Below are 12,125 nucleotides of genomic sequence, written 5' to 3'. Positions count from 1 at the left end.
AAATGCCTCTCTAGCCACTAATACCACATATCATGCCTGCTTAGCCTGGACATGGACAACCATTATGATTTATCACACAATCCTGCCCCCCCACACATCCACTCTCCCTCCCACCCACCACCCCAACCTCCACAATCAGCTCCTTGGCCCAGAATTACCTCTGCGTCCCTCTTCCTTGTCCCAGAGCTTTCGTATGAGGCTCCTTGCCTCATAGGTAAGTATTGGGATGAGGAACAGTGGGACTAGGAGTGATGAAGATTACAGGTAGCTAAATCAGGCATTACCTCCATGTACCTCTACCTCTTCCCAGTACTTTTGTATGAGGCAGAGTGCCTCAAACACACGTACTGCCTTGTATATAAGTACTGGGACGAGGAGGAATATGGCTAGGAGTAAGCAAGGCATTAAACACAAGTAGTAGCGCAACACCATTGAGTTAACTGGGCTTCAGCACTACCCCCCCTGACATTTTGGGCTATATTGACTCAACTTGGCTAACCTTTAGAGCAGTTGCCAGACCGAACAGGACACAGATTTTAAACGGCACCTGGTTTTTGCTGTTAACAAGAACCCAGCAATTACCAACGTAAAGCATTTCACTGTTAGTACCTGCATTCAAATGCCACATTGTTTAGGCGATTGAAATCGTGATGTGGGTTTAGTACTTGCATGCCAGGGGAGTGATTGGAAGGGTAGAGAGGGAACAGAGTTAACTGCTTGTAACATTGAATCTGCACTAGAATAGTCTCATTAAAATGCGTAAATAATTTGGATGCGCCCACACAAATAAGTTTCCCCCTCCCCACCGCATGTGAAGTTAGCGCCTCACCCAACATCAGCACACACACCATTCACCTTATACACACCCAGTCATCCACACATTTAAGTGTGCACCCTTTCACCATACACTCACACAGGTAGCCACCTATACATTTATGTGTGCACCCTTTCACCATGCAGGCACACCCCCACAGCCACCCATACATTTAAGTGTGCACCCTTTCACCATACACACACAGGCAGCCGGCTATACATTTGAATGTGCACCCTTTCACCATAGACTCATACACGCACACCTCATGGAGTTGAGGGGGGGCCCTATTACTTAAAAAAGAAATTGGGGCTCATTACGGGTCCAGCGGTAACCGTGCCGGTGCTACCGGCGGGTTGCCGCCAGACCCATAAAAAATTACTATGACCTGACTTCCCGGTGCCACCATGCTATTTCAAGTCCGGCGGCTGGGAAATCAGGTGCCGGTAATTTCGTTAAACCCCAGACTCCACGGGAATGGGGACACAGAAGCACCTGCACCATTGTTAACGGTGCTGGTGCTTCCGTGACAGGTCTGCCTACCGTGGCTGCTGTGCCTGGCAGGGTCAGACCTGTCGGGCACGGCAGCCCCACCAGGCAGACCTGTAATATGCCGGTCCGGAAACAACAGTGCCTGTAAGCTTACCAGCACCGTTGTTTCCGTACCGGCATGGTCAGAATGAGCCCCATTGTTTCTTTTTTAAGTCACTATAACTTCATTAAGAAATTATTTCAGTTAAGGACCGAACCATAATCAAAATAATTTCTTTATGATGGCTGAGTGGCTTCAAAAACAAACAATTTCTTTTTGAAGGCATAGAGTCCCCCACCCCATGACATGGAGGCCTCCAGCCTAGGGTCTTCCATGTCATGGAGTACGGGGGCCCTCAGACTTCAAAAAGAAAGTTTCTTTTTGTAGTCACTCTGCCTTCATAAAGAAATTATTTCCGTTACAGAAATGTTCTTTATGAATGCAGAGTGAATTTCAAAAGAAACTTTTTTTTTAAAAAAAAAGTTTTTTTTTTTTTTTTTTTTTTACTGGGGCCCTCTCCCAGCCATGTGCTGGTGGGGCCCCCCACACCGCGGGCCCCCCCGCACTGCGGGGGCTGCGGGGGCCCCTGTTACGCCAGTGCGCTCACGCTCGCACGCTTTGTGCCTGCTCGACTGTGTCCTCATGTGCTTTGTGAAATAATTAAGGGAAACATTCTTATATTTCCTACCTTTGTGTTTATTCTCTTATTTATTATTTAGGACTACAGTTCCCAACTCTTCCTCTGTGGTGGCCACGACTCCTCTCATCCCTTCATCTTCTTGTGAGCCTGCGCACCCGCGCTGCGCACCCGAGCAAGTACATCAAGTACTGTTTGATGTTCGCTGTTCGCGGGGAGCAAGGCTAGCTACTTTACTTTTGTCTTCTAACGCGTTCAAAGCAATGCAGGTTTTAGAATAGGTACCATTTTGCCTTCATTTTGTAATATAGCGCCTTGGACCTCATCACTAATACTGTTTTGTCGGCACTGTGTTTGGATATTCCTTGTGCATACAGTGTATCCGCTCCAAAGTAGAGTTCTCGTTCCAATTTCTTCAAATCACTTTGTGGCCTAGCTATGAAGAATTGAATTAAACTTTTGCATTATTACATGTGTATACTGTCTAACACACTTAACATGTACACATTGAAAACTGATATGCCACCGTTCATTAAAGCCTTAAGTGGAACTCCACTGGCTCCCCAAACACAGCCTATTTGTCCAACCCAGGCTGTAACCATGCGTACTCCCCATAAACTAAAGAGGACAGGCACAGGCACAGGCATTGGTCTGAATAATCCCTTTTCTGAGTGCTTACCCTTCCAAAATATGGAAATAAATAAGGGTTTATCTTTGACACCTTTTATTCGTGTGGAACTCCAGGTGACTGAGTACCCACACATAACCATGTATCGGACCAAACCATTTTGAATCAGTTTGAGTACCCACTATTAACTCTACTCCAATAGCTTTAACTGCCATTCCTTTTTGTCTAGGCTCCTGTGATGATTCTACCATATCAATATATGCTTCACAATGCGAATCACCCATTTCCATTATGCATGAAATAGAAGCATGTAAGAGTATGATTGAATCTGTTTCTTCCTCAATATCACTTTCACGTACTGCCTCACCTTCTTTTGTTCATCCCACTCGCGAGCTTGCCATAAACCTCCCTTTGCCAAAGAAAAACAGACTTCCCCGGCAATTAATACTGCCATGTTGGAACTCGCATTCGCTGCAAGAAATTCATCAGTTCAGAGTCTTTTTAGACTCTTTGATACAATAGATCATAAAGTTAACAAGCAAACTGTGTTATTGGAGGATCTTGCTAATGGCCTGGTTGCCAATTCTAAGCTTCTTCAGGCTCTAAGCACAAAGTGCTTTAACTTAGAGCATGATAACCATTCCTTAACTAATTTATCAAGAGGAAATGGAATGGCTATTGAAGGTTTAGAGAGTGAGCGCGGCATTTGCAATGAAGTTCTTGTGACATCTCTACCACTGATTAAGGAAATTATTCGTCCAGTACAAAGTCCCACAGCTGAAGCATCTCGACATGTCATTGAAGACTCATCGTATATTGATTTATCTTCACACGTGGGTGAACCAGAGATACCTAGACCTAATACACAGGCCAAACCACAAACAGGAGCCTATAAATGCTCAAAAAAGTCCCCTCGTATGAAGATGGGTACCATACAGCCTAAAATCAAAAGCTTGAGAGCTATGACAAAAAAAAAACGAAAAACATGCCCAACATTTAAGGGCCCAAAAAACGTTGAATGCCTTCTTCCAGGCCATTGGTGGTACAAATCCTCCGCCTCAACCCTCAGCACTTCCCACAAATACTGAGTCACATAATACTGGCTTGTGGCCATCTGAGTTAGTGGACTTGGTAACTAACATTAATCTAGCTAACTCTGATAGAAGCAAATCAACAGCAATATTGCCCCCCCCACGTTCCCCACTGTTAAGAAAGGAAGAAGGCATACTATGGCAAAAGGGAAAATGCACACAGTTGCACTGTGAACAACTCTGAATCTAACAACGTGTATATAATACCCAAGTCTTGTGTATCTATGGAAAACCCAGGAACGTCAATAAGGTAAAACAGTATTACCAATATAGGAAAAGGGATGTGGGGTAAACACTTAGGACCTCCTTATGACTGAAAGGAAAGTCAGCAAACTCTTTACCCACTATGCTCTTACAGATACTGACAGCGCTAAACCCACGTAGCGGGCAAGCAAGGACAGATTCTGTGAACTGACAATCTGTAGAATACTGAGTAAGGCAATTATAAACAGTACTCACGAGGACCGGAAAGACCACTTGAATGTCAGTAATTTCACAAACCCTGTAGATCAAACAGGGACCCAGAAGGCTGTAAAAGCAAAGGGTTAAAGATAACAAAATACATAAACCCTACTAAAAGGCAAGTCTGAATTGTGATAATAAATCGTGAGGAAAACTAAAAGGGGAACACTCTGGAACTTGTAACAACAAACCCACACCTAATAATCAATGGAAAATGAATGCAGAAGTGCAATGGAAAACATGGAGTGGAATCTCAATAAAGTAGGATCAGGAGCAGGGAAAATGATATCACAGAACACTCTGGAACTTGTAACAACAAACCCACACCTAATAATCAAATGGAAAATGAATGCAGAAGTGTAATGGAAAACATGGAGTGGAATCTCAATAAAGTAGGATCAGGAGCAGGGAAAATAATATCACAGAACACTCTGGAACTTGTAACAACAAACCCACACCTAATAATCAAATGGAAAATGAATGCAAAAGTGTAATGGAAAACATGGAGTGGAATCTCAATAAAGTAGGATCAGGAGCAGGGAAAATGATATCACAAAAGGAAACCTTTCCCACCCAATCCAAGGAGAAAAGGCAGTAACTAATTCTACGAAAGTAAATATTAATACATCATGCTTTTCAGTAACCAGGACAGCATAAAGGGACAGAAAACACCGGCAGACTGGGCTGCATCAAATAGTAAAGTACAGAGAAAGGCTGTCTGCAGACAGAGGAAGACAGAAAGGGAAATTCAGAAAGCATAAATCAAATAAGCGCATAAATCCGAAATCCAGGACAGAGGAACAAGATACAGGAACTAGTAACTGGGCACAAAACTAGGAACAGGAACTAGGTACAAGACATGGAACTAGGAACAAGGAACTGGAACTAGGTACAAGGCACAATATCTAAGAACAAGGAACTGGAACTAGGTACAAGGCACAGAAACTAGGAACAAGGAACTGGAAATAGATACTTGTCTCAATATCTATGAACAGGGAACTGGAACTAGGTACAAGGCACAGAAACTAAATACAGGAAACAGGGACTAGTCACAACAGGAAAACTGCTACAATGACCAGCGCCGGACTGAAGCAAACTGAGGCTTTTAAAGCTGCTTAACGAGCACACCCCTCAGGCGTGCCGCCTGCTGCACCTGCAGCCACAGGTGTTGCCTATCCTCCTCCCAGCGTTGTGCTGCAAGGGAGGAGATGATGCAGTGAGCCAGGCATTCTGGGAAGCAGGAGGTGAAACAGTGAGCCAAGGCATTCTGGGAAACAGTCATTTGATTTAAATAGCATGCTGGCTGCCAAAAACCAGGAATGGATCCGGAAGGGAAGTAACTGGGAAAATAAGGTTTTAACGCTCCCAATTCATCAGAACACTGTAGCATAGGGTTCGAAGGAAATGTCCAGTAAGGAATAAACCCCAGAACATGCCCCCAAGTGGCGGGGACGGGAACGAAGGGAGCGAGAACGGGAGCGAAGAGAGCGAGCCGTGACACTATACCCCCTTCCACGGCCGACTCCAGGCGGCCGTTACTCGCACAAAACATCTTCCTTCCATGACTGGAGCGCTTTGTCTTCGGAGGTGGCACTGACGAAAACAATGATCCACGGGCAGAAGCAGAAGGACTGGAATGAATAGAATCAGGCTGCAGTCTATAAGAGTCATAGGCAGGTTTTCGGTGAGGAAAGGACTCATGGGTTGAAGAAAGGCATGAAGGACTTGCAGGACCCGAAGCAGAGTCGGAAAGTCCAGGAAGCTCAGTCTCTGGGAGCGAACACTCATACATCATTGAGGAAGGAGGCAGGCTGGTGCATGCTTTGGACAATGATAGATGCTCTGGTAGCCCCCCTGCTGAGAGCGAACACACAGGAGGTGAGAAAACAGCGGATTTCAGACAATGTTCATGTTCAGACAAAGGTGGTGGTGACTGGTTCAAGGCCTGTGGTTGAGGGTGACCAAGGTTTGATTGCATTTGTTCCACACCTTGGGGGCCTGGAAGTCCAATGGGTTGTACAAGGCTGGCATTCCTGATGTCAGTCATATGGCCACCTTGTTGCACGTGGGATACAACCGCAGGGACGTTTGGCATACCGATAGGAGTGATAGACGCAGTACTTGGTACATCAGGCACACTCGAAGCTGGAGCAATAACAGACACATCTTGAACTGCAGCAGTCTTATCCTCCCTTTGGCTATTAGCACCCGAATGGTGCAGCAGTCGGGGAACCGTGCCCGTCCCTTCCTTCAGGCTCATGTGAGATCCGGCAACAAAAGGGCTGTCAAGCGGCTTATCCAAACCGGCCCCCAAATGTGAACCGTCCGGCCCGTTATCCTGGTTGGCTGCTTGTTCGATGACTAGGCCATGGCTGATGGTATCCGTCACCCTCTTGTAACACTCCAGGCAAGTCCAACAGCCTTGCATGTAAGGCTCTCCCAAATCATGAACCAGCTTGATGTTTTTGGCAGAAGTCTCCGACTCAGATGTAGCATATGCGGGAGGTGCTAATTCTACAGACAAGCAGTTGGGGAAATCAGCTTGTGTAAAAGGCAGGCCTTCTGGTGATCCTCCTGAAGCATAGGATGGGCAGATTGGATGTTCATCCGTAATAAATGGCTGGGATTTAGGAGGTAGCTCTGAAGTAGATGAATCTGCAACATGATCAAACAGAGCAGACAGGTTCACCTCCGATATTGGCAGCGAGGCTGAGCAGGATACAGGTCTTTCATGAACTGAAGCCAAACTAGCAGTAGGCTCTGGGACCGGAGACAGGCACTCAGGATGTGCTACCGGAGGCTTCATGGCTGAAGGATAAACTGCTGGATGAGTCACTGTATCTGAAAACAGGCATGCCAGAGGAAATTCAGAGGCTGAGGGCATGCAAGCTGGAGCCGTCTCGTTAGCTGAAGACAAACTTGTCAAGGTCTTTGGCTCTGACCACGTACATGGTGAAGGCTCTTGAGTGACTGGCAGATATAGCAATTGTTCATTGATTGAAGACACGTTTGACAATGATGACTGCAGAGCCTTGGACTGGGTAGTCGAAGAGTCAATAGTTGTAGAAGGACAGACTGAAGTCCCAGAAGTCGACAGACTTATTTGTGGCTCAGGAATGGAAAGCACCTTTAGGGCAGTTGACTCCATGACACCATTAACCAAAGACTGAGCTGGACCCATGCCGTACCTTTCCTTAGTGGATGACACAGAGTCATTTCCAAAGTCTCTGTTAATCAGGATTTCGTCAAGTGTCCATTCCTTTGTCTTAACTTCTGAAGGTGGCAGATTATCAATCAACAGTTCAGGAATCGCTTGCCTGGTCCTTGTTTTAGTATACTGTGGAATGAGTCCATCAAAACAAGAATTATGTACTGTCTTTGATTGTTCATTGTGACAAAATTTGGCAGAAGGAGGAGTGAACACAGAGGTAGCATCGTTTTCCACATCAGCTTGAATGTTTAGGTCAGTCTCAGCAGCTGGATCAAGGGCTGAACCTAAGCCTACAGTAATGACTGATTCTGTGTACGCAACCATTGTGGATTGTGTTTGGAATACAGAAGCATGTATGTGTTCAAACTCTGAATTATGACTGACTGCTACAGAGGAATTCTTAGGCAAAGGAGTGACTTGTACATCTTCTACTAACAGCAATTCCTGACAAACGGTAGAACAATTGTCAGAATCTGTGCTCTGAATGAGTGCTGTGCAAGAAAGAGGACTTTCACTCCCAATAGGTTTTTCATATTGACAAGTATCATGACCTACTAAAACCTCCTCACTCAGAGATTGAACAGTATTCACTTCATCAACGGATAAAGTTTGAGGTGTAGTCAGAAAAAATCGTAAAGTTTTATTCTCCTCTAGTAAACTGATGTATTCTCGTCTTAATTCCTCAAATTCAACTCTTAACATGCCCAGGCTTAACTGTACATCCCTATCAGTAGTCACAAGGGAAGGCATGGTGGCATCGGGGCTGGAACCTGCCCTAGTCATCTGGACGTGTACTGATTGTACATCGTTATTTACTGCTTGCAGGTCTTGTGATCTATACTCTCGCTTACCGACTTGGTCTGTGTTACCCTTAAGTAAACTACTGACATCAGACCTCTTGACATTAGGGACTACAGTAAGTGCTTGTGCAGAGGAGTAAGCAGTTGGCTGAGGGCTGAATACAGAAGTTATGTAATGAACCCCTTCATTCTTTATGTTTGAATCATGAAACTGTTCAATCTGAGGTAAAGCACAACCGGAATCATGGGGTTCAACAACAGATGTACTCATATTTAGTAAATCTAACAGTGTTTTATTTTCCGCTGCTAAGGCTTGTGCGGACATATCTGGATCAAAATTAAAAACAGAATTAGGATCAGGCAATGTATGATGGGCCAGGCGATGGGTAAAATATCTTGCACGTAAATACCCATTTGTGTCAAGGAGTTCATTTAAGTCTGGATCAGTGTTTTGATTATCACAGGCAAACGTAGTCAAAACTTTCTGTACACATTTTTTAGTAGCCTTGCTACCCTTCTTTCTTGATCTGGCCGTATACAAACGGGAAGAAGGGCTGGTCATTCTGTTAAGAAAGGAAGAAGGCATACTATGGCAAAAGGGAAAATGCACACAGTTGCACTGTGAACAACTCTGAATCTAACAACGTGTATATAATACCCAAGTCTTGTGTATATATGTAAAACCCAGGAACGTCAATAAGGTAAAACAGTATTACCAATATAGGAAAAGGGATGTGGGGTAAACACTTAGGACCTCCTTATGACTGAAAGGAAAGTCAGCAAACTCTTTACCCACTATGCTCTTACAGATACTGACAGCGCTAAACCCACGTAGCGGGCAAGCAAGGACAGATTCTGTGAACTGACAATCTGTAGAATACTGAGTAAGGCAATTATAAACAGTACTCACGAGGACCGGAAAGACCACTTGAATGTCAGTAATTTCACGAACCCTGTAGATCAAACAGGGACCCAGAAGGCTGTAAAAGCAAAGGGTTAAAGATAACAAAATACATAAACCCTAGTAAAAGGCAAGTCTGAATTGTGATAATAAATCGTGAGGAAAACTAAAAGGGGAACACTCTGGAACTTGTAACAACAAACCCACACCTAATAATCAATGGAAAATGAATGCAGAAGTGTAATGGAAAACATGGAGTGGAATCTCAATAAAGTAGGATCAGGAGCAGGGAAAATAATATCACAGAACACTCTGGAACTTGTAACAACAAACCCACACCTAATAATCAAATGGAAAATGAATGCAGAAGTGTAATGGAAAACATGGAGTGGAATCTCAATAAAGTAGGATCAGGAGCAGGGAAAATGATATCACAAAAGGAAACCTTTCCCACCCAATCCAAGGAGAAAAGGCAGTAACTAATTCTACGAAAGTAAATATTAATACATCATGCTTTTCAGTAACCAGGACAGCATAAAGGGACAGAAAACACCGGCAGACTGGGCTGCATCAAATAGTAAAGTACAGAGAAAGGCTGTCTGCAGACAGAGGAAGACAGAAAGGGAAATTCAGAAAGCATAAATCAAATAAGCGCATAAATCCGAAATCCAGGACAGAGGAACAAGATACAGGAACTAGTAACTGGGCACAAAACTAGGAACAGGAACTAGGTACAAGGCATGGAACTAGGAACAAGGAACTGGAACTAGGTACAAGGCACAATATCTAAGAACAAGGAACTGGAACTAGGTACAAGGCACAGAAACTAGGAACAAGGAACTGGAAATAGATACTTGTCTCAATATCTATGAACAGGGAACTGGAACTAGGTACAAGGCACAGAAACTAAATACAGGAAACAGGGACTAGTCACAACAGGAACACTGCTACAATGACCAGCGCCGGACTGAAGCAAACTGAGGCTTTTAAAGCTGCTTAACGAGCACACCCCTCAGGCGTGCCGCCTGCTGCACCTGCAGCCACAGGTGTTGCCTATCCTCCTCCCAGCGTTGTGCTGCAAGGGAGGAGATGATGCAGTGAGCCAGGCATTCTGGGAAGCAGGAGGTGAAACAGTGAGCCAAGGCATTCTGGGAAACAGTCATTTGATTTAAATAGCATGCTGGCTGCCAAAAACCAGGAATGGATCCGGAAGGGAAGTAACTGGGAAAATAAGGTTTTAACGCTCCCAATTCATCAGAACACTGTAGCATAGGGTTCGAAGGAAATGTCCAGTAAGGAATAAACCCCAGAACATGCCCCCAAGTGGCGGGGACGGGAACGAAGGGAGCGAGAACGGGAGCGAAGAGAGCGAGCCGTGACACCCACTAAATCAATTGATTGATGTTAGGACATCAGTAAAATAGCCTATGAAGTTATTTCCAAGTGCCCCGTTAGTGAACATCATACCGCTGGCTCCTGTGGACTCAAACACAATCCTGCACAAACGAGAAGACACACAGAACATGGCTGTCTCGATCAAACAAATGGTCGATGCATACTTGTTTGAACATGGGGGTTTAACTAATGGAATTGCCAGCGAACGGAGCGGGAGAATCATGAGAGACTGATGGAGAGAGAACATGGCATATACCCTGCTGCACAGGGAAATGAGGGTGACTTGATCTCTAGGAACCCTAATAATGCAGGCCTACCCCCTGTACAGTTACAACATACACATAAAATCCCACTCAATAGGATCGAAGAGCGCCTGTCTCAATCAGATATCCAACAGAAAGATGTAGCGCACTCATTCATTTTGAAGTGTAGAGATCGTAACTTTCCATCGTATGTACTCAATCGCAGAAGTGTGGTGAATATTTTTGGCGATATCAGAAACTTGCGCAATGTATCTACCAAGGACATTGCCCAAGTTGAGTTCATATCACAGTACACCAACTCTACTATTAGATTATGGTTGCACTCTGGAGTGGTTGCTAATGTCATCTAGAGAGAGAAAATGAGCCTTTTCAACATGGGCTTCTTGCTGGCTATGGAACCTGAACAAGTGGCTCCAAAAAGCTATAATGTGTCTCTTAAACCGAATATCTATGTAAGTACATGTAATCCTGCAATTAGAGATGATGCTCAGACAGGGAAAGAGTTACACTAACCACTAACAGCCCCGACCCCTACCATTCTAAATCTTGCAAGTTGGAATACCAGAGGACATTCTCATTTACATTCTTTCTTTAGAGACTTCGGTATCAAATTCCATATCATCGCACTGCAGGAAACATGGCTGACATCTATGCCAATATGGGATGGTTATGATGTTGCTCTGCTTCCAGCCATATCCACAGGGGGTCGCCCGTCATCAGGCCTTTTGGTGGCTGGGAATCTAAAGAAGGGTGTGAAAATTGATGATTGGTTTACGGAAAATGCTTTTTTGCAATTGGTGAAAATTAAACTGGGGAAACGGTGTTTGGCTTTGGCTAATTTATATCGTAATCCTATGGGTATACCCAATGAAGCATTCTATGGCACTTTAACCAAGATGTTGCACCTTATTAATCTTACCAGCGACATAACACACACAGTCATCCTTGGTGATATAAACCTTGATTGCTGGGCTTCTACTCGTCACTTGAAAGAAGTATGTAGATGGACAGCCTATATGGAGGAAAGGCATTTTGTGATGGTAAATCGGCCATTTCTGGTGACATACCAGCAAATACAACCTGGTTTAGAAGTAACAGTCGCAGCACACTTGATTACATCTATGTTGAGTTTGTTTCTCCAAATAGTGATCATAAATTGCTGTCGCTAAGTATTAAGGATGATTGTGCGTTACACAAAAGACCTAGTAGATTGCAACCAGTACTGACTAACAGTGCCAAAACTCGTGTCATCTGGTCCCATTGAACAGTGACAGCCTATGGTATGTCTGTATTGGAGAATGCTGGTTTAGAATCACCTCTCCAGTATACTGAACTACTCCTTCCCTTCACAAATACCTATAATAAACATCCCAATTTACGTGGCAAATGTTGGC

General features: G+C 44.4%; 1 protein-coding gene across 1 annotated transcript in view; it reads left to right on the top strand.

The window, feature by feature from the left end:
- The window catches only part of GRIN3A (glutamate ionotropic receptor NMDA type subunit 3A), a 1,167,194-nt gene that overhangs the window by 515,118 nt on the left and 639,951 nt on the right, over window positions 1-12,125 (top strand). The window lies entirely within an intron of this gene.

This window comes from Ambystoma mexicanum, chromosome 6q (genome assembly GCF_040938575.1).
Source record: "Ambystoma mexicanum isolate Mex_15411 chromosome 6q, UKY_AmexF1_1, whole genome shotgun sequence".
NCBI lineage: Eukaryota > Metazoa > Chordata > Amphibia > Caudata > Ambystomatidae > Ambystoma > Ambystoma mexicanum.
This window is presented reverse-complemented; position numbering and strand designations above follow the sequence as displayed.